Consider the following 21,928-nt stretch of genomic DNA (forward strand, 5'->3'; position numbering starts at 1 on the left):
AAAAGAATAATTTGAGATCTTTGAGACATAAGAGAAAGTCCCTTTTTCTTGTGATGCACAATCATCCAAGAGGAATCTAGTTCTTGAGAGACAAGAGGAATGGAGCTAGTTGATCCCTTTGAGAAATTAGCAAAGTCTGAAAAATGAGCCATCAAGCCTAGAAGAGGAACTTCGTAGTCCAGGGAAAGAGAATCTGAAATCAAGGAAGGAATAAATCTAGTACTTGAGAGAGTTCCCAAAGGAGCTAGTGATACATTGTCTGCCAAATAGTAGTCACTAGAGAAATAGGGGGCCCCTGGGCAAGGGCCATGGGGGAAGAGAAACTATGAACTGTGAAGGAAGGAATACATGTTGGAGGAGGGGGCTCTGAAGTGATTAGGGAGTAGGTTCAAACAAGAGAAACCTATATTTAAAAAAAAAAAAATTGATGGATCTTTGTGGCTAACTAAATAGATATTTAAGTGATAAGAAATGTTTAAAAAGAAAGATTTGTTTTCCATTTAATATAGTATCATTGAACCAAATATGTATAACTTCTTATATTTTAAGAAATATAATGGAGTAAGATTTTTTATTTTTAATGTACTCCTTTTTCAACATCATCCATACATTATTTGAGTTAATTTGTATTGAAAATAGTTACACATGTATGTTTTAATTATTTAAAATTTGCTATTTTTGTGTATGTGTATGTGTGTTTTCCTTTAGTTTACTTATAACAACATGTAAGTCTAATAGGAGACCACTAAGGTTGAGTTGAGTGGCTACAAAAATACAAGTAGAGTCATCCACACCTTTTATAATGGTATATAAATTTCCTTTATGAGTAAAGTCTTTCATAGCTAAGTTTAACGCGTAGGATATGGGATTGACTATTTTTAATGCTATAGGAAGATTGACAACATCAACATAGTGCTAGTCGAGTGTATAACATTCAAAATAAAATATTATTTTTGGATTAAGGTTGGAATTAATCTTATAGGTAGTGATTGTGATCTTGTATTCTTGTAGATAGAACAATTGAATCTAGAAGAGGTTTATGCAAATAAAAATAGAGATATTTATGATAGAATGTTTCTCTCAAGGAGAATGATGGTGGAGTGTGTTGTAGAAATAGATGCTATATGAAGGATAGATAAGGTGATTAAGCTGTAAGGGGAGTGGATGTGATTTTTATATGTACTACGAGACAATAAATGAAAATTCATTAAAGAAATTATAGTGAAAATGATGAAACATTCATGAGTTGAGATTGTAGGACAAGAAATTAATACATATATTAAAAATTAGCTACATGATGGAGCTACAAAGATGCCTAGGAAGCTTCTGATTTGAAAAATTGATAGATTAGGTGACAAAAATATAAAAAGAATAAATAAATAAAACTCAATTGCGATTAGATGGAAGATCCTAGATAACTAAAGGTTGCCCAATTAAAGCTAAAATCGTATGCAAGACATTGATGAAAGGAGGAACAAGATAAGATTAAAAAAATGGTACATAAAAGATCACCAAACAAGATCAAATGGTGAACAAGATTAAAGATAATGTTATACTAGGTGATTATCAACTTGAGTTTCTTATTAAATTCTAAAACTCATAGCATAGAGAACATAGTTTGAAGACTTCTAGACTAACTTTATGTTATTTCTATTAGATTACTCTGTAATATATTAGACCATGAAAAGTAATCCCAATATATAAATAGATTGAGGATTAATAAAAAAGATGATACAAGTGTGACAAGGTTGGATATTGTTGAAGAACAATATAAATACACTCTAAAGACTTAACAAAAATTAACAATTAAATAAATCCTTATAGAGAAAAAGGGATATCAATGACACTATTGATGGACCTTATCATATGAGAGATAAAGGTGGATAAAAAGAGGACAAGGTAGGGCCAGTAATAAATAGAAGTGTTGATGCTTAGTGTGAACCCCTCAAAATTACAACCCTATTTTTCATTTTCGTCAAATGTGTAGAAATTTTTTAGATGTGCATGCATAAAATTGTGAGAAACTCTCCTAGCCTCCATATTTAAATCACATTCAATATTTTCAATGAAAAGACTACAAACACCAATCTTTTATTATTATTATTATTATTATTATTATTATTATTATTATTATTATTATTATTATTATTATTATTATTATTATTATTATTATTATTATTATTATTATTATTATTATTATTATTATTATTATTATTATTATTATTATTATTATTATTATTATTATTATTATTATTATTATTATTATTATTATAATAGATATTTAGTAACTGTTTAAACTTTATTATTATTAAAATGTGGGCTTTCTAACTTTTAGTAATTTTTATTTATTTAAAATTTACCAATTTTTAATATAGTTTAGTTATTTTTAAAAAAATTATATTTTGTAATTTTTTGTTTATATAATTTTACGTTAGTAACTTTTTTCATATACTATTAGGACTCTGGCTGATGGTAAATCTTCATGCCTTGATGGCCTCCCAACTGAATTCTACAAAACCAATATTGAATGGATTAATTTTGAACTTCTTGAAATGTATAAAAATGCCTATGAAAAGGGTTCATTGGGTAAGGAGATCAATAAAGGCATTATTAAGCTAATCCCCAAGGATGGGGATAGAGTACTACTTAAAAATTGGAGGTCGATTACCCTTTTAAATCTCTCTTACAAGATTTTAGCCAAAACTCTGGCTAGGACGCTTACTAGGATCTTGGGCAAGATTATCACTGTCACTCAGACTGGGTTCATCAAAGATAGATATATTTTGAAAAATCCGATTACCAGTTGGGAGGCCTTGCATTGGGCTTAGTATGACTCATAGAATGTGGCAATGATTCTACTAGATTTTAAAAAGGCCTATGATTGGGTTGAATGGTCTTTTATTTTAGGTATGTTGGAAACTTTAGGATTCCCATCCAGTTTCTACAAGTGGATTAAGATCATGTTTAATGATGCCTCTATAGTTATACATGTCAATGGGATACTATCAGAGCCTATTGAACTTCAAAGATCAATTAGACAAGGATGTCCAATCGCACCAGCTTAAGTTGTCATTGCTACAATTGCAATGTATTATGTTCTTAGAGTGAAAGAGCATGGGCCTCCAATTAAAGGTATCAGACTGCCTAATAATGATTTCGTGATCAATTCTCAGTTTGTAGATGATACTACTTTATTTACTGAACTAATAGAGAGTAACTTTGACATTGTAATGCATAGACTCCAGCTTTTTTGTAGTGCTTCAAGCTCTAAGATTGTACCTCATAAATCTACAATCCTTGGTTGGACAAAGAATTCATCGAAATGGCTAGTTAGGAAAGGATGGGAATGGTCTAGTCCCTCCAAAGTGGTTAGATATCTAGGGATTCCATTTTCCCCATCTCCATCTTTCAAGGACATGTGAGAATGGATATTCAAGAAAGTTCAAAGAAAGAATCTTAAATGGCAAACTCATCTTCTCTTATTGGCAGAAAGAATTTAGGTGGTTCAGAAAGTTCTCGCATCTCATGCTATTTATTAATCTTCTACCTGATTGTTTGTCGACTATTAGTTTAATAAATTGGAGAAAATAATGAGAGACTTTGTATCGTCTGATGATAAGGGAGGAAAAAATAGACTTTGTGTTAATTGGGAGTGGCGTTGTTCTCCGAGGAAAAATGGAGGACTTGGCATAAAATATTTGAAAGCACATGGCATTGCAGTAGCCTCCAAATGGATATTCAAAACTATAAATGGGGATGAACCATGAAAAGTACTAATAAGAAATAACATTATGTTGTCCAAACCAAAGAAGGGTAAATTTTGGGCTCAACTAGATTTGTTAGATGTCATTTTGGAAAGGTTTGAGGTGAAGACTTTTGGCTCAGTGATCTTTTCTTCTTTATGGAAGGCATGGAGTCAAGTGAGGTGCTTCCTCTGCATTAGAGATGCAATCAATTTTTCCCCTACTTTCTCATACTTGGATAGATCAAAATGGTGGCAGATATATCTTAATGATAAGCCTCTGATCCTCACTTGGAGTTGTTCAGCTAAAACATGGAATTCCTTAGGTATCATCCTCATTGGTGATCTGTTGATTCGGGGTAGACTTGGTTCTTAGCATGAGTTGGTAGATAAATATGACATCCCATCAACCCATAAGAAAACTTATACTCTGGTTGCTAAGGTTGTTAGACCTTTCTTCCTGGGAGGTTGGTGAGTTCACAATAATGGTTCCCACTTTCACCAACAAAGAAAAAATGTGGTGATGGGAAAATTTTTTTTAAGGGTGTTCATTTGTATTGCGTATGTTCGAACAAACTACCCTTTAGGGTTTGAGTGAATCAACCACTTTTCTTGTATGGGTGACATCATGGGAGTTCACTCGAACCCCCTTTTTTAAAAACATTTTTGGGGTTTGCTAAAATGCTTCCTTTGAGGAAACCCCCTTTAACTATATTTTTGTTGATTTTTAGTCATTTTGAGAGGGTTCATTCAAAAGCACCTCCATTCAAAGGTATTTAGGGGGGTTCATTCAAACCCCCCTTCATTCCAACCCCCTTTTATGCACTTCTGTGAAACTTTCTACAAATTTCTACATATTTTTGGCCTTCAAACCTCTGGTTGAAGGCTCAAATGGAATGATCTCAACAACCCAAAATGTAGTATGGTATTCCTCGAAGCAAAGTTTCCAATGACTATAATTTTATTACATATTGTTTTTATTATGATATTTTTTTTTAATTTACAAAACATAGGTTTTTCACCAAACATGAACTTCTTTGTTCAACGCAATTGGAAAAATAGTAAACTAATTAAAAAAATTTCTGAAAAATATCTATATCCTAGATATTGATGTCTTCTTTCCAACCGAAATATAAAAATTTAATTTCGATATATATAGAACAAGTTATGGGTTCAGACGTACACCTATGTCTAAATTACAATTAGTCCAACTTAAAAACTTAATAAAATAAAAAATATTAAACATATAATTATGAAACCAATTGAATGCCTTAGGTATTGATGTTACAAAACTACATTCAAAAGAATCAAGTTTTTCTCATTTATAGAAAAAAGGTTATGCGTTTTGGAATGCACATCACTATTTAAAAATGTTATTTGTTGTTAAAAACTATTTTTAAAATGAGATGGAAAAAATTAATACAAATTGACTCAAAAAAATTGAAAAGAATATATTTAGAGTCTGCAAACAAGATGTTACAAATCACTAGTTTATATAATCTTTAAATTCTTAACAATTTTAAAAGTTATACGTGTCAAAAAGTGAAGGATTTTTCCAAAATGTTTGTTTAAGTGTTAGAGTTGGCCAAAAAGTGTAACCCACTATTGTCTGATCACTCTAATACAAGTTACAAACATAAGTTTTTTGAACAGAGTTGTCTGATCACCCTGGTACAAGTTACAAACATAAGTTTTTTGAATAGGAGAAATGAAAAGATGGTAGCACCTTCCTTGACATTACTGTCAAAAATATATATATCATGATTAAGGAAAATGATGATATCTTTAGGTGTATCAATAAATGTTGGAACCTCGACTGGTCGGATTCTAAATGGTTCAATATCTTGCATTCTCTTTGGCACAACCCCACTAAGCCTAAAATGTCTTGTTTTTTATGGTTACTACTGATGAAAAAAATTGTTGTGGTTGATGTTTTATCCTGGATTGGATTGTCTTTTCATGTCTATTTCATTTGTCTTGAATCTGAAACTATTGAGCACCTTTTTTTGAATGCAAATGTGCAAGAGTTTTATGGTTTATGTTTTTTAGTTTGCCTGTCAATTTGAATACTAATATTGGCTTTTAATGGGCAGAGATTTTGTCAAGTCATGTGATTTTTTTTTATCATAAGCTGAATTCCTTTTGGTCTGTTTTTTCCTATGAACTGCTTTGGTTTTTATGGAAAAATAGAAACAATGAAGTCTTTCAGTGCAGGAAGAGATATCTGACCAAGTTTAGTAGTAAACTCACATATATGTTGATTAAGATGTAGTTTTCTACTATGATTGAAGTGCCTAAGGAAATATTCATGGTGATGTTGCATGAAGGAGTAAAGATAGTATACAAGGCAAAAATTTAGTATACACATTTCTTTGATCAGGCTAACCACAAGCTAAATCGGGACGAGTTAGAGAAATTGAATCAATTCCTCAAAGAAAAAGGGATTATGAAAGAGCAAGTTGAGGCTACAAACAAGATACTGAAGATACCAAATACTCCAACATGAGATGTGGTTAATGATCCTAACATTATACCACCTCCACTAGGTGCCTATGACTATGACACGGCAAAGTGTAACTTAATAATATTGTTGGGTCATGGGATTAGGATGAACCTTTGATCTCTTTTTTTTGTATTTATGTTGTTAGTTGTTCATTGGAATACCGCAACATCATTCATACACTCCTCGATTATGGAAGTATGAGATAATCTCTAGTGACACTGATTTTTTTTAAACTTGTCTAAACTTCTGCTAATGCAGACTTGACACATATTGTAACCTTTTTGTATACTATATTCAATAGAAAAAATAATATATTAAGATGTTTGTTTCTTATTTTATTATCTATTAAAATGTAATTTTTTTTATTTTTACTAATTTTTATTGTTTTAAAATTTAGCAATTTCTAATATAATTTAGCTATTTTTATAATGTACATCTGTCAAAGCCATTTTCTTTGGAAGAAGTCAAGAAAAACATTTTTTATATGGTTCAAGATAAAACACTAGGAACTGATGGTTTCATCCCCATTTTTTTCCAAAAATATTTGGATTTCATTGATCTTGATATTCTCAATGCTTCAAAGCAATCAAGAAGAAATGCTACTATGCTTAAGCAATTTATTGCTACCTTTATTACTCTCATTCCAAAGTTTTCTCAGTATTCATCTTTTGCAGAATTTAGACCAATATCACTATGTAATACAGTATAAAATATTTACCAAAGCAATTTCTATCATATTAGCGGGCAATAGAGTTTTCATGGTGTGAATATGCTTATATTGGGTGCTTGTTTTAGTCCCTGATATTGGAAGGCATTGTTTCATTATCCCTGAATACATGGAGGCTATGGAGTTGATCATTGGATGATCTACAAACTTCTATAATAGCCTATCTCCCTCGAAGGCATCTACTAGTGTTGGTTGTGGAGTTGGCCTACATATGGGCCTGGAGTTCCTAAACTACTTTTTCCTTATGGATGTTTGTACTTGCATGGCTTAGAGTCATGTTCTTTGGATCTAAATGTTTATACATTTTATGCTTAAACTATATGGTGATGCTCATGTATGATAATAATTTCATTGTTCTGGTTTAACCTTTTTTGGTTTTTTCAGACTTTTAGAGTCTTCTAGATATGAAGTGGGTGTTATTGAACATAGTGGTTTTGCAGGTTTTACATGGTCAAGGAAAAACATGCAGGTTTGTGGATTTAATGAAGAGATATTTTCTAGGCCTTGTTTCTATGAGGTGTTACTAGATGAGATAGTTGTAGCTCTACATGTATGTTGAGTTCATGGTGAGAGAAAGTGTGATACTTTCTTCGCATGAAGATGTTGGTACGTGATTAGTCACTCAACATTTCTATGGTATTGCTTGACAGATTTATAGACTATGGTGCTCAATGTGGACATTATTGGCAAATCAGATCTATGCTTGATCTAGTGCTTGAGTAGCTGGATAATCGGTTATGGGGTCTTGTAGCATGATGTATTTCCTTGGTTTAGAGGTCTTGGTTTCACTTGGTGTGATTAGAAATACACTTGTATGTGTGTGGACCTAGATGATTTTTAGATTTGGGAGATGGTGTGTCATGTGCTTGGAGAGATCGGTATCATGATTCAGTAGGAGCTTTAGTAGTGACTGTGTATTCATCACTTAATGGTGGATGATCTTCTTTAGTGATGCAAATGGTTTGGAGGGATTCTTAGATATTGGTACTGCAGAGGGGTTCTTTCACCTTTGCATGTACACTATTTGAGGATGTGTAACATCTCAGGGCCATGGAGGACTCTTGGAGTTTTTTGGTTGAGGTATTGGTGATGCTTAATAGTTGATTTTTGTTTAGAGTATGTTGGTATTATGTCATAGTATACTCTTGTTTGTGCATTAGAGTTTGGCATGATAAATTACTCTTGAGACCATGGTATGTTCACTTTGAGCATGTGATCTCCTAGTAGGGGATAGTTAGATCACGATGTCATGATGAGTTCCTGATTCAATTGATTGGAGCTTTGACAGTGGTCAAAGTGGTTCTCTTTGTATTGGGTACATTTTCTCATATGTTGAGAGCTTCATGAGAGTGTAGAGATGCTTTTTGAGATTTAGCATGGATTCATAATTTATTGGTACTCATGGATACATTAAGACTTAGGTGACGCTATATTTCTCTTGAGATGAGAAACATGTGCTAAAATAGTTACTCTTGATGAGATTTCAGCTAAAAGTCCAAGAAGCCTACACCTTGATTGGATGTGAGTTCAATAGAGACCTATGAGGAGATTACTCTTGGATGAGTCATGATGATTTGGATATCTTTGAGGAGTATTCTCATTCCTCACTCTTGGTCTACTCAGTGGTTTATCACTTGAGAGGTTTTGACCATTGTTTCTCTCACATTCTATATGATTTTAATTCATATCCATTGACCTTGAGCTATGATTGAATGGTTTTGGAGGATTCATTGTGAGAGATGGATAGCATGGATATCTCCTTGGGTATGTACTTTTTTTTTTGATGATAATTGGGGATGGTAGTGGGCTGATTTCCGAAAATGGTAAATGGAGTAGTTTAATATTCTTTGAGAGCCTTACATCCATGTAGATTCATGATGCATATGTTATATTTGATCTCTTGAGGTTGAACGGGTTTGGATGTTGTTGTGGCTTTTCACATGGGCACATGAAGGAGATCTTACTTGAAACAACTGACACTTAGAAGTGTATGTAGGAGGACATGCTACATGCTTATGATTTGAATGTTCCCTCTTTAGTCTCGGTTATCTACCTAGATGTTTGGATTCACATAACATTGTTTTTGAGATCTTAGGTGGAGATATGGTGATCACTTGTTGGTGGTCATATGTTGTCACTTTTACTTTATTTTTTCTTGGTGATAACATGGAGGTTCCTTTAAATCACTTTCCTTTGTTGGATGTGGAGAACTTGGGAGAGCTATAGAAAGTTTTTCAGAGAAATTCTCCTTGCAGCAGTTTTTTTTACAGGATGTGCTTATCTTTGTGGATGGTCCTTGGTACTACATGCTTATATGTTGTGATTGTTAAATTTAGTATGCCTTTGATATTTTAGATTTGTCAATACCCATGTAGTAGGAGTTTTTGGATATGTTTGGTCTTCATTGAGTGGTCTACACATGGAGCTTGTGCTTGCAGTTTATGGGTTGGTTATGCTAGTGGCTTGAGTTTACTAATGGTGGATACCTTTGAGGTATGTGTGATTGGATGGCTTAGAACTTGATGTGGGTGCTATTTTTCAATCTTGTGGGTTTATCAGTTGGATGGGAGCAATCATTTTGGTTGTTGTTCTAATTTTTATTCTATCTTGTTTTTGGAGGACTACATTGTAATTGTGTTCTGGTTATGAGCTTTGATGTTGATGTTGATGCTTATGTATATCTTGTGAGCATAGTGGAGTGGTGGTAGTATTTTGTATCCTTTGTTATCTTTGAGATCTTATGTTTGTGTTATTTGGATTGGTGTCTTGATAGAGAATGAGAACATGTTTGAGATTTGGGTGGTTTCATGGATGGTTGTGATGATGTGGTTTCATCATTTTGGCTCCTAAGAAGTTGATGTTGTTGAATCTTAATAGATCTTTGACAAGTGGGAGAATGTTGGGATTAAGGTGTCTCAACCTTAGAGTCCTAACATGCCAAATTAATTAATTGTTGCCTAATTGATTTATTTCAAGATATAAACTTCCTAAGCTGTCATTCACTTTGTGGGAACTCTTGGTGAGGTGGCATCCTACATGGTAGGTGATGAAATGGCATATTTCTTATTTTCTAGGAAGTTGGTAGGCACTTGGAAGATGCTATGTTGGAGTGGAAATTGATTTGGTATTTTCCTGTGTTGGCTAAAGAGTCTTGGTTTTCAGCTTCTATTATGTATTGGAGTTGTATTTTATCTTTTGGCATTTATGGCGGAGTTCACTTTTACAAGTGGTGTGAGGTAAAGAAGGTGCCTATTCCTAGTCATAGTAAATTCTATGTTGTTTTTATATTGTATTTGGCAAGATGATAGTTATGGATGAGATAGGTGTTGTTGCCTTGGAAGTTGCTATGAGAAACCTGTCACAGCATTAGCAAGATATTGTTTATGACACAACTTACCTCTTAGATGTTGAAGATGGTTTTCGAAACCATGGGCACCTAACTCTTTGTGTTGAGCTCTATCTATGTGTTGATGCCTTAGCTGATTTAAGATATGAGAGGAGTTCATTTTTACAGGGGTTACACTACCAGTTTTTCTCCAAGATGGAACAAGATGTAAATCTCCATGTAAAGGCTTAGAGCTTGTAAATGTATTGTAACTTGTTGCTAAATAATACATTGGTTTGATGTTTTCGAGAGTGGGATTTCTTTTTAACTCGAAAGGGTTTTCCCCATGTATATCTGTGGAGTTTAGGGAAACAAAAAATTAAATCCTTTAACAAGGCCCTATTCACTAGGATTAGCTAGAACCTTATGTCAAAGTAAAACAATTTGACAAGGATTTCTCAAGCTAAATACTTGGGTTGGTATGAATTCTTCTTGCCTTCTCTACCTAAGGTATTGGTGATTTGGAGCAACATTTTAAATACCAATAAATTCTTAACCCAAGGAATCATATGACTATTGGGAAATAGAGGAAAGGATTCTTTTTGGGAAATTATCTAGATTGTCAATGTTGCTCTTTATTCTATACCCATGTTTACTAACTTTAAAGCCCTATTTTGATATTAGACTATTTGATTATATTGACTGGAATGAGAGACAACCTAAATGAATTTTTTATCCTCCTCAACTCTTCATGAGCGAGGTGGTGAAAATTCTATTTGTGCAACATTTAGGGGTATAGGGTTTCTTCAATATCAACAAAGGAGGTGAAGTCATCTATATCTCCAACCCTTCATGTAGACTCTATCTCCTTTGTTTATTGTATGTTGCAACAAACCCTAGGATACCCTAATTTTAAATGGAACTTGATATGGAACATGTTAGTGCGAATAAGGTTATATCCTAACTAGTTTATAGTTAGCACTTATTCACATGCTAATTTAGGATAGCTTAGCTGTCACACAAAACTCTCATTGAACATTGCTCATGTAAGTTATTTTAGGTGCCATTCTAGATACAGATGAGCCATAGCTCATTATTTAGTATTAGTTTCATAGAGCATCTTACATTTAATTTTGTCTCAAGGGTAGTTGTATTTTTTTCTACTTGTGGGGATTTCTTTTCTCTACTCCCATGTCTTCCTTGTCTTTTCTTTCAAGCAGCTTTTTCAGTGCTAGGGTTTTTGGTGGCTCTGTTCTTCTTGGTGGTCAGGCATCTACTAGTATAGTTTTTAAGGGCTCGGGATGTCCATGCTTTGTTTTCTGGTTAGGTTTTTGTTCTCTTGGGGTTGTGTTCATCCGTGCTATGGTATGATACTTTATGCTCTTTCTTCTCAAGTGGGTTGTTTATGTTCTTAGTTGTTTTCCTCCCCGCATGACTCCTATCAATGTGGAGCTTTATCTTATGGCCATGGTGTGGGTTTGGCTTGTCTCACTCCTCTTTTCCTCTTTCATGATACTTATTGAGGTGGTGGAAATACCTATGGAGGTGGTGTTTTGCTTGGTGGGAGAGGTTAGTTAGAGCTCTTTGTGGTCTACCTATGTCTTTGGCTGCTTCGTTATGGAGTTGAATAGTATTTGTCTCTTCCAGCTATTGGTCCATTTCTCTTTTGTTCCTATTGAGGTGGGTTCATGCCCAGAAGATAGTTGTAGAGGGAGGAATGAGTGGTGCTTTTTATTGTAAGTTTGAACCTATAGAACATGGTATTCCTCATTGTGGATAAATGTACAAGTTTGCGCATGAAAGAGTAGTAGGAAAGGATATTTTTAACTCTGATTTGAGTTGGAGAAGGCTTATTTGTAGTGTTTGTGAACTGAGTTTAGTGAAATTAAAATATTCAATTGCACTAGTTCTAAAGTGAGTTTTGAGATGGAAGCAAAGATGTCACAATGCATGGCTGTACCAGTTGGCCTTCAAGAGGGAGATTGTTGGGAATGTGAAGCCCAACGGTCACGTGACCATTCGCCTTCTTAACTCTTCAATTCATAGTTGAATATAAATGAATAAATAGATGTGTACAGTCTATATACTGATGGTATTGATTAATGAAGAGATTTCCCTGCTTGAAAGTGGACGTAGCCTTTATGATGAACCACTATAAATCTCGTTGTCTTGCGTCCTTTTTTTGTGTTTTTTTTTCTTCTGTTATTTTATGTTGTTTATTTTGTTTCTCTACTTATTTTAAATTAACAATTCTCTAGACTTAAAAATACTGCTCAATGTGTGATTTAAGGTTGGCTGAGATAGAGAGATTGGAAAGGCGTGACATAGTTGTCGCATAGAAGGTAAGTGAAACACCTCAAGAATCGAACCAAAACTTCAAAGACGTATTGGTTCCTGTTGTGACATTAGAGCCTACAACATGTTCGAACATCCAGATGATTTCAAAACCAAATGCCAGGATAGAAAAGGGATTTCTGAGATGTTATACATCCACTTACGAGGATTCTGTGAAATGCAGGATTAGTGCAAGGCGTATTGTAGTGGGTGAGATAACTAGATTATTAAAGGAATACAAACACCAAGAAGAAGACTTGAGCATAACTTTTACTGGACATAGCTTGGGAGCTGCCATGGCAACCCTAAGCGCATACGATATCAGACAAATCATTGTGATTGATTATGGTATGAGCTCAGTTCATGTCACTGTGTTTTTCTTCGCTTCTCCACACGTAGGGAGCATGTCATTTGCCTACCATATGGAGGAAATTGGCATTAAAGTGTTAAGATTGATAAACAATAAGGACTTGGTTCCTTAAGTTCCTGGGATTTTTATCAACGAAAAGATGGGATGGGTGACAAGGCTTCTGCACTGGCTTCCTTGTGCATATATTCATGTGGGAGTAGAGATTACTTTAAACAGTAGTAGCTCGCTTATGTTGAAGGATATGTATAATCCTACAAACTTCCACAACTTAAGAGGTTTATTTGCACTTGCTTGATGGCTTTCAAGGACATACTAATCTACATTTCAAGCCCCCGAGAAGATATCCAGCTCTCGTCAACAAATTATCTGACTTATTGATTGAAAGTCTTCAAATCCCTTCTAAGTGGTGGCCTAGGAGAAAGGAAAAAATGGTGAAACGAATAGATGGAAAATTGGTATACTCTACTGCGTACCCACCTTTAGTCTATTCCAATTGAACATTAATAATTTGTATGATTTAATGAGGTTCTCGGCAGCCGTGTTGTAATCTTGTCTAATGCGTTTGCCTTCGGTTAGGAAGAAACGAAATGGTTCTTATTCCACTCCCACTAAATTTAAAAATGATTGATCACATTTTACATTGTTGCAGTCAAGCACAAATTTTTGTACTTAATGAGGATTTAATTGACCTTTTAAGATTATGAGAGATGTGTTTGTGTAAGCTATATTAATGAAAAATGGGTCAATAAGTTTTACATTAAAAAAATATGAAATTGAATCCTCAAAATATAGTAATTTAACACACTATGAAAAATTACTTCTACTTATAAATGAATAAGTTAAAAGATATATGTAATGAAGGGTTTATATGGCTTAAGACTTGCTAAGGGTTTTGTAAATGAATCAGCAAGCTAAGCAGGGTTGAACTTTGGTTGAACAACATGATTAAGCATACTAGAATAAGAGTAGTGCTAGGATGGTGACTTTTCAATAAATTTGAAATTCTCACCTTTCTTAACATCACCTAAATGTAATGACTACTAAGTTAACTATTAATTTTAAGGAGAGGTGGATTTCTCTAGATTGAGCACTCATGAAATATAAGACAATGAGTTTGACTAAAATTCTAAATTCATTTAGATTTCCTCAAGATTTTACAAGGACAAATCATTTTAAATTTCAGATTGTTGTATTCCTTCTAATATAACCTTCCTTTTCTTAAATGTTTAGGAGCCGAATCTCTAACTCCAAAATTTACTTTCTTCCTCTTCAAAACTATTCTTTTCATTTACCTGTCTTTTCTTGAAGCTATTGATTAACTTTTTTAATGCAATTATTGCATAGTTATTGCAAATTTTATGGTGGATCCTCACCAAAATAGGCCACTATTCCACCAAAGAAAACCCCCAGGGGTTGTAATACATGAAGTATCAAATGATGAATATGTGGAGGAGGCTTCTCTTCATTCCCCTTCCAGTAGAAAACAACAAGTGAATGATCCGGACCCTCTAGTACCTTATGGTGAATCAGAAGGAGAGAGTGATACAGAGGAAGTTATTAGTGCTTTAAAAGACTTGAAAGGAGACGACACAAAACAGTCACAAGCTGATCCCCACAAGTACTATGAGGAAACATGTGGTTGTGAAGCTCAGGTGACATATGAGGCTGTGAACACTGTTGATAAAGGACACCAATGTCCATGAGATTCTTAGATGATGATGAATTCATTAATACTCCAAAATTTAAAGTTTTTTGGTTAAAAATGAAAATTAAATAATTTGAGGAGCAGAAGAAAATGAACCTCATGGATGTGGATGAATCCAAGCATGAGGAGAATATAGCTCAAACTTGTAACAATATCCCATTTAACCCGACTATTCTCCTTTTTTATCCCACCCTTGTCCACAAGAATTTTATTGAATTTTTTTCTATATTGTCTACTATGAATGCAAGGATCTTAAAAAAAGAAAGGTAAAACATATGGATATTTTGAAGAGAACCCTTTAAGAATTGGTATTTCTTGGCTTGATAGAGGAGTTTACCTTCCCATCCCACTAGCTTCAATTGTATTCTTTCAATACTCTCAAACCAATAATTATGGGATAAATTCTTTGTTACTAAAGGTAGTCAAAGATAAACTCCAAGAAGAGACTCCTTTTGATATCCATGTATATTATTTATTTTGTTTTGCAACCTTTCCCCAATGTTAAAAAAAATATACAATGTTTTTATTATAATTGGTATGCTATCTTGAGACTTGGAAATACCTATTTGAAAGGAAATAAAAGAGCAAGGAAAGGAAAATTAATCCAAGAAAGTTTATGATGAAGTAATTGTTACCAAGAGAAAAGCAATAAACTTGGAGCATCACCCAAATGAGAAGAAGGAGGCACAAGAACTTTTGAAAGGGGAAAAGCAAAGAAAAACCCCTTGTGATATTATGAATGAGGCAATGCCTAAAAATGAGAGAGAGAGAGAGAGAGAGAGAGCAAGAAGCTCTTTACAATATTGTCATTAAGAAGAAATGAGAGAGGAGGCATCTCTTAAATAGAGATGAGGAGAGGAGTTACAAAGTAACTCCAAATCTATGAATGCCACCATTCATAAAATGTGTGTGCCATGTGTTCACATCCTCTTATGGAGGAAATCTAATATTCCTTAATAAAGGAAAATAAAAGAAATGACTTGTCCTCACACATGTACTAGAGGACAAATTACATGTAGGAATTCCAAAGGAATATCTTAAATTAAATAAAAATAAACCTAAGCTAAGTAAAGATTAAATATTCTAACACCCCCCCTTAAGCTTTACTTGGGGAGTTTACATCAAACCCTTCAATGGGTTGTAATCCAAGATTTTTACAATGAAATTGGAATTTTTCTTTACAAAGTGGCTTGGTTAAAATATCTGCAACTTGGTCTTCCCCCTTGCAATAGAGGAGTGAAACTTGCTTGTCTTCAATTTGTTCTCTAATAAAGTGGTGTTGGAGAGCAATGTGTTTTGTCCTTGCATGGAAAACTGGATTTTTAGCCAAGGCAATGGCACTTTGGTTGTCACAATACAATGGAGTTGGTTCGTGTTGAGGTAGACCCAAATCTTCAAGTAGTCTTCTAAGCCACAAGACTTCTTTGGAAGCATTAGTGCAGCCTTTGTACTCAGCTTCAGTGGATCCAAGAGAGGTAGATTGTTGCTTTTTACTATTCCAAGAAATTGCTCCTGAACCAACAAAAAAACAATAACCACAAGTAGATTTCCCATCATTGGGATCTCCACCTAGATCGGAATCAGTAAAACCTTTTAAAGTAAAATCAGAATTTGCATCATAAAACAAACCTACATTAATTGTTCCTTTAATATATCTTAAAATTCTTTTAGCAACTTTAAAGTGTGTTTTTTGAGGTTTAGACATGAATCTTGAAACCAAACCAACACTATAAGCAATATCGGGCCTAGTAAGAGTTAAATAATTTAAACTTCCAACTAATTGTCTATACAAAGTAGCATCAACAAGAGGAGTTTGCATATCAAGCATTAACTTAGTGCCTAATTCAATAGGAATTGAAACATGATGAGCATCATTCATTTTAAACTTATCTATGAGATCTTTAGCATATTTACTTTGAGATAAGAAAATTCCTTTAGAGGTTTGCCAAATTTGCATTCCTAAGAAATAATGTAAAAGACCTAAATCAGTCATTTGAAATTTTTGATTAAGTTGAAACTTAATATCAGAAATCAAAGTATTGGAACTTGAAGTAAGAATCAAATCATCTACATACAAGATAATAATTATAATATCATCTTGACTATGTTTAATATACAAGTTAGGATCATTTTTACTTCTAATAAAGCCTTGAGAAAGAAAGAATTCATTAATCTTTGAATACCACTCCCTAGGAGATTGCTTTAATCCATAAATTGATTTCTTTAATTTACAAACTAAGTGTGCATTACCTTCTTTAATAAAACCAGGAGGTTGAGACATATAAATTTCCTCATGTAAATCACCATTAAGAAAAGCACTTTTAACATCCATTTGGTGAATAGGCCAATTCATTCTAGAAGCTAATGCAAGCACAAGTTTAATTGTAGGCATTTTAGCAACAGGAGAAAAAGTTTCATTATAATCTAAGCCTTCAATTTGAGAAAAACCTGTAGCAACTAATCTAGCTTTAAATTTACTAACTTGATTATTAGCATTCAATTTAGTTTTATAAAGCCACTTGCAAGAAACAAGATTTTTGCCATGAGGCAAGGGAACTAAATCCCAAGTTTGGTTAGAAATTAGAGTATCATATTCTTCCTTCATTGCTTTTTGCCAATGTGGTTGATTTTTAGCTTGATCAAATGTTTTAGGATCATTAGAATTCATAATAGTAGTCATTAAAGCATAATTACAATAATTAACTCTCCTAGCTTGAAGTTTATCCATTCTAGCTAAGTATTCATCACTATCTTGAATTAAAGATTTAAACCATTTAGGTATTCTTTTAGAAGTAATGGATTCATCACTCGAAGAAGAGTCATGAGGAGTAGAGTTATTATTATCATCATCACTATCACTAGAAGGAGTAGAAAGAGATGCATTAGGAGTAGGGTTAAGAGAAGGAGGTTGGTCCTCCACAAGCACAACTTTGGTTTGACCAAGTTCATCATCCTTCACTTTAGAACAATCATGAATGCCCTTTTCTGCAATACAAACATCTCTTGCAACTTTTACCTTGTTAGTAATAGGATTGTAAACTCTATAACCTTTAGTATTTTCATCATAACCAACAAAAATAAAAGGAGAAGATTTAGCATCTAATTTTTTCCTTTTCTCCTTAGGTTTGTGAACATAAGCTATGGAACCAAAAATTCTTAAATTCTGCAAATTAGGCTTTCTACCAGACCAAGCTTCTTCAGGAGTTTTATCCTTTAAGGCTTTGGTAGGTGTTCTATTAATTAAATATGTTGCACAAGCCATAGCTTCAGCCCAAAACTTGTAATCCATATTTTTAGCATGCAATAAACATCTAGCCATTTCAACAATTGTCCTATGCTTCCGTTCTGCCACACCATTTTGTTGTGGTGTATAAGGAACGGTAAGCTCATGTTTAATTCCAAAAGATTTTAAATAAGCATTAAATGCATTATTGACATATTCTCTTCCATTGTCAGTACGAAGAATCTTAATTTTAGAACCAGATTGCCTTTCTACAAACATATGAAATTCAGTAAAAACATCAAGCACTTGATCCTTACTATGAAGGAAATATATCCATGTTCTCCTTGAAAAATCATCAACAAAGGTAAGTGCATACCTTGAACCTTGGATGGAGGGATTCTCCATGGGACCCAAGAGATCACTATGAATGAGGTGCAATTTAGTGTATGCCCTCCAAGATTGACCATGAGGAAAGGGTTCCCTATGCATCTTACCACTCATGCAACCATTGCAAACAATTTGAGAAGTAACAATAGTAGGCAATCCATCAACCATATTTGCTTTTTGCATTAGTGAAATATAATCAGAATTGAGATGGCCAAGTCTTTGATGCCATATAGTAAAATCAACAGTAGTAAGCAAAGAATACTTTGGAGGAGCAAATTCATAGAACTTGAATAAGTTATCACTATCCATTTTAGCAGTAGCAATAACATGATTAGTGTTTGGATCAATGATATAACATACGCCCCTATAAAAGTTAATCTTATAATCTTGACAAAGTTTAGGAACTGAAATCAAATTTGATTTTAATTCAGGAACATAAAGAACATCATGTAATTTCCCATTAGGAACATTCACATCACCAATAGCTTCAACTTTACAACTATGATTATTAGCTAATTGAACAGGAATATTAGAAGTATCGGGATGCAAAGATTCAAAACATTCTTTATGAGAAGTAACATGTTGAGATGCACCAGAATCAATAGTCCACTCAAGTGGTTGAGAAACATTATAAGTACATGTAAATGCATGACGAGATGAATTACCATTATTATTATTACCCTTCTTATAATGAGGTTTATGTTGATTATTTTGATTATTTTGATTCATGGGCTTTTTACCATTTTGTTTCTTAAAACAATTATTAGTAATATGTCCATCTTTCCCACAATATGTGCAATGGGGTCTTGTTTGAGAATTATTCCTTTGATTATTGTGATTATTATTATGATTATTATTATGAGAATTATTATGATAGGATTTAGAATGAGATTGATAATTAGAAGATTTGTGATTGTTATGATGATTATTATTATGATTATGATTATGTTTATTATTGATGGATCTAAAGTTATTATTATGATTTTGATTTTTAGACATAAAAGCATGTTCGCTACTTTTAAGAGTACCAAATTGAATTAATTTAGCTTCCTCTTGACGCAATAAATTACGAAAAATATCATATGTTAATTGAGTAGCTAAGCTAGGAATAGCAAGTTGAGCATGAATATTCGTAATAAATTGTTGAAATTGACGAGGAAGACATTTTTTGAGAATGAGATGAATTAAACGTAAATCAGCAAGAGTAACTCCTAAACCAGTTAATTGACTATTAATAGAATCAAACTTTAATAAGAATTCATCCATAGTTTTAAAATCTGTATACCTTAGATCTTCAAGTTGATCTTGAAGTTGAATTTTTCGGGATTCATTTGAGCTATCATAAGTGGTTTTTAAAATTTCCCAAGCTTCATGCGCTTTTGTACAATGTCCAATTAAAAAATACAAATCGGGAACCATTGAAATACCAATTAAACCAAGTGCTTCCTCATTTTGAGCCTTCCATCTATCTAGGTCGGCTTGAGGAGCAGATGTAGCGGGTTCAAATGTCTTATCAGTCGCAACATCCAAAAGGTGTTTGAAACGAAAAATAAACGAGATATGTGTTTTCCAAGAATGATAATTGGAACTATTTAATTTAATTTCTGGAATTAATGTAGACATGATAGCAAAATAATAGTTTGTAAAAAAAAAATTACCCCTTTGATTAAAAAATAAAATTAACCTCCTTGATTTAAAAATAAACCAGATTTGAGTAAAAATTATAACAAAATTTATGTAAAAAAAAAGTTATATTCAAATCTTAAATAACAAATTTAAATGATTTTTTTTTTTAACTTTTAATTTTATTTAAATAAAAAATAACTTTATCTATTCTTTAATTTGAAGAATAACTTGAAATTTTTAATAATAATAAATAAAACCATTAATAAAAAAGACTTTACTAAAAAAACGTTATGAATTAAAATACTTTATTAAAAGGAAATTATAAACTTTTTAAAGTTTTAACTTTTTAAACCTTCTTTTTAATATATTAAACCTGATAGAAAATTTTAAATAAACGTGAGAGATAAAAGGCTTAAAATTTTAAATCTTTCTAAGTTTTAGACTAAACTTATGCATAAAACTTCCAATCAAATATGCAAAGTTGAGGAGACAATCATTCACATGAGCAAAGATGCCAACTACCAACTATGCAGAGGTGCAGAGACGTTACTTTGCAGAGAATATCATACCCCAACTAACTTACAGTGCAGAGAATACAGAGAAGTTACAGGGAAGATTATTATCGTTCTGTCTACAAACCCTAACTTGAAAAATAACCACGCTAGCTTTAGAGACTTAGTTTTCTACGGTGGAGAGTTATACTAGCGTGTATGAGGTTGTGCGTTCAAAACCTTAAAACAAACAAGAAGCAAGAAGCAAATAAAAGAGCAAGAAGCAACACACGATGAACTGCAGCAATTTTCACGGGGTTGGTATTATGCGAGGGCTCTAACAGAAATGCCTAGCAGTATTAACGTTTCACCTGTTTCATAAAAAAACCTTATTGAGGCTGCTGCACGGGGAAGGTCTTTTAGTCTCAGAGAAAATGTCCGAACAGAAGTAGGACTCACAATACACAAGTTTTCTTTGGATTTTCACTGTCCTCGTCTCTAACAGAGAATGTCTATTGGTTTCGGTATGGATGCAATTGCGAGTCTATTTACAATTTTAAAATGCGTTAAATAGAATTTCTAATGCTTGAAGGGTTTGAAATAGCTATGAAGAATACAAAACAGTTTTTTAATATTAATACAAAATAGTTTTACTGGACTCTGTGCGTGCTATCGTGAGAGGCAAAGCTGTTGTTGGAATAGCTATGAAGAATATTACATGGAAAACATCATATAGTTAAAATTAATAAAACTTAAAACCTAAATACAATATATCGTAGCTAAATCAGAAGATAGTTTATTAATCCAAAATCAAATAGAGCTTGTAGATGTAAGGAAATAAGGAATAAAAGTTCTTATCCAACTGATCAGCAGTTACTAATGTCTGTTTATTTTGCAGGTTACAGAGACAAAGACAAAGATATAAGTTTAACAGATTTGTTGATCAAACAGCAATGCCACAGTAACTGGTTTTGGGCTCCCTTTACAGTGGTTTTTAATCTTCTTGTTTTTAAAGTTTCCTTTATTTAAATCTTTCTTTTCTATCAAACCTTACAAAAAAATAATGAGAGGAATGCTGAGACTTTCTGAAAGCATCTGATAAAGTATTTGAGATTTCTGCAGTGTATAATTTTCTGGATAGAACTGGGTCAGTACTATCAAATATATTGATGTCGTTGTATTGAGAAGTTTTATATAAAGTTTGAAAATTTAATCAAAACAGATACTAACATACAAGAAGAACAAATTTAAGTTTGAGTTTAATCCTCAACAAATTTAAGTTTAAATAAAGATTATCCTTTTTATTTATCAATAACACCTACAAATAAAGATGTTAGGACTGAATGGCAGATTTAAACAAATTGAATCAGAATAGTTGTAAGCAAGAAAAAGAGTTAAAATCTGCAAGTGAATCAGAAATGAAATTTAATAATAAATTAGTTTTGGCGGCAAGCCGACCAAATAAATTAAGAAGACTAAGTTTGGCGGTAAACCT

The sequence above is a fragment of the Cryptomeria japonica genome, chromosome 9 (genome assembly GCF_030272615.1).
Source record: "Cryptomeria japonica chromosome 9, Sugi_1.0, whole genome shotgun sequence".
In the NCBI taxonomy this organism is placed as follows: Eukaryota; Viridiplantae; Streptophyta; class Pinopsida; order Cupressales; family Cupressaceae; genus Cryptomeria; species Cryptomeria japonica.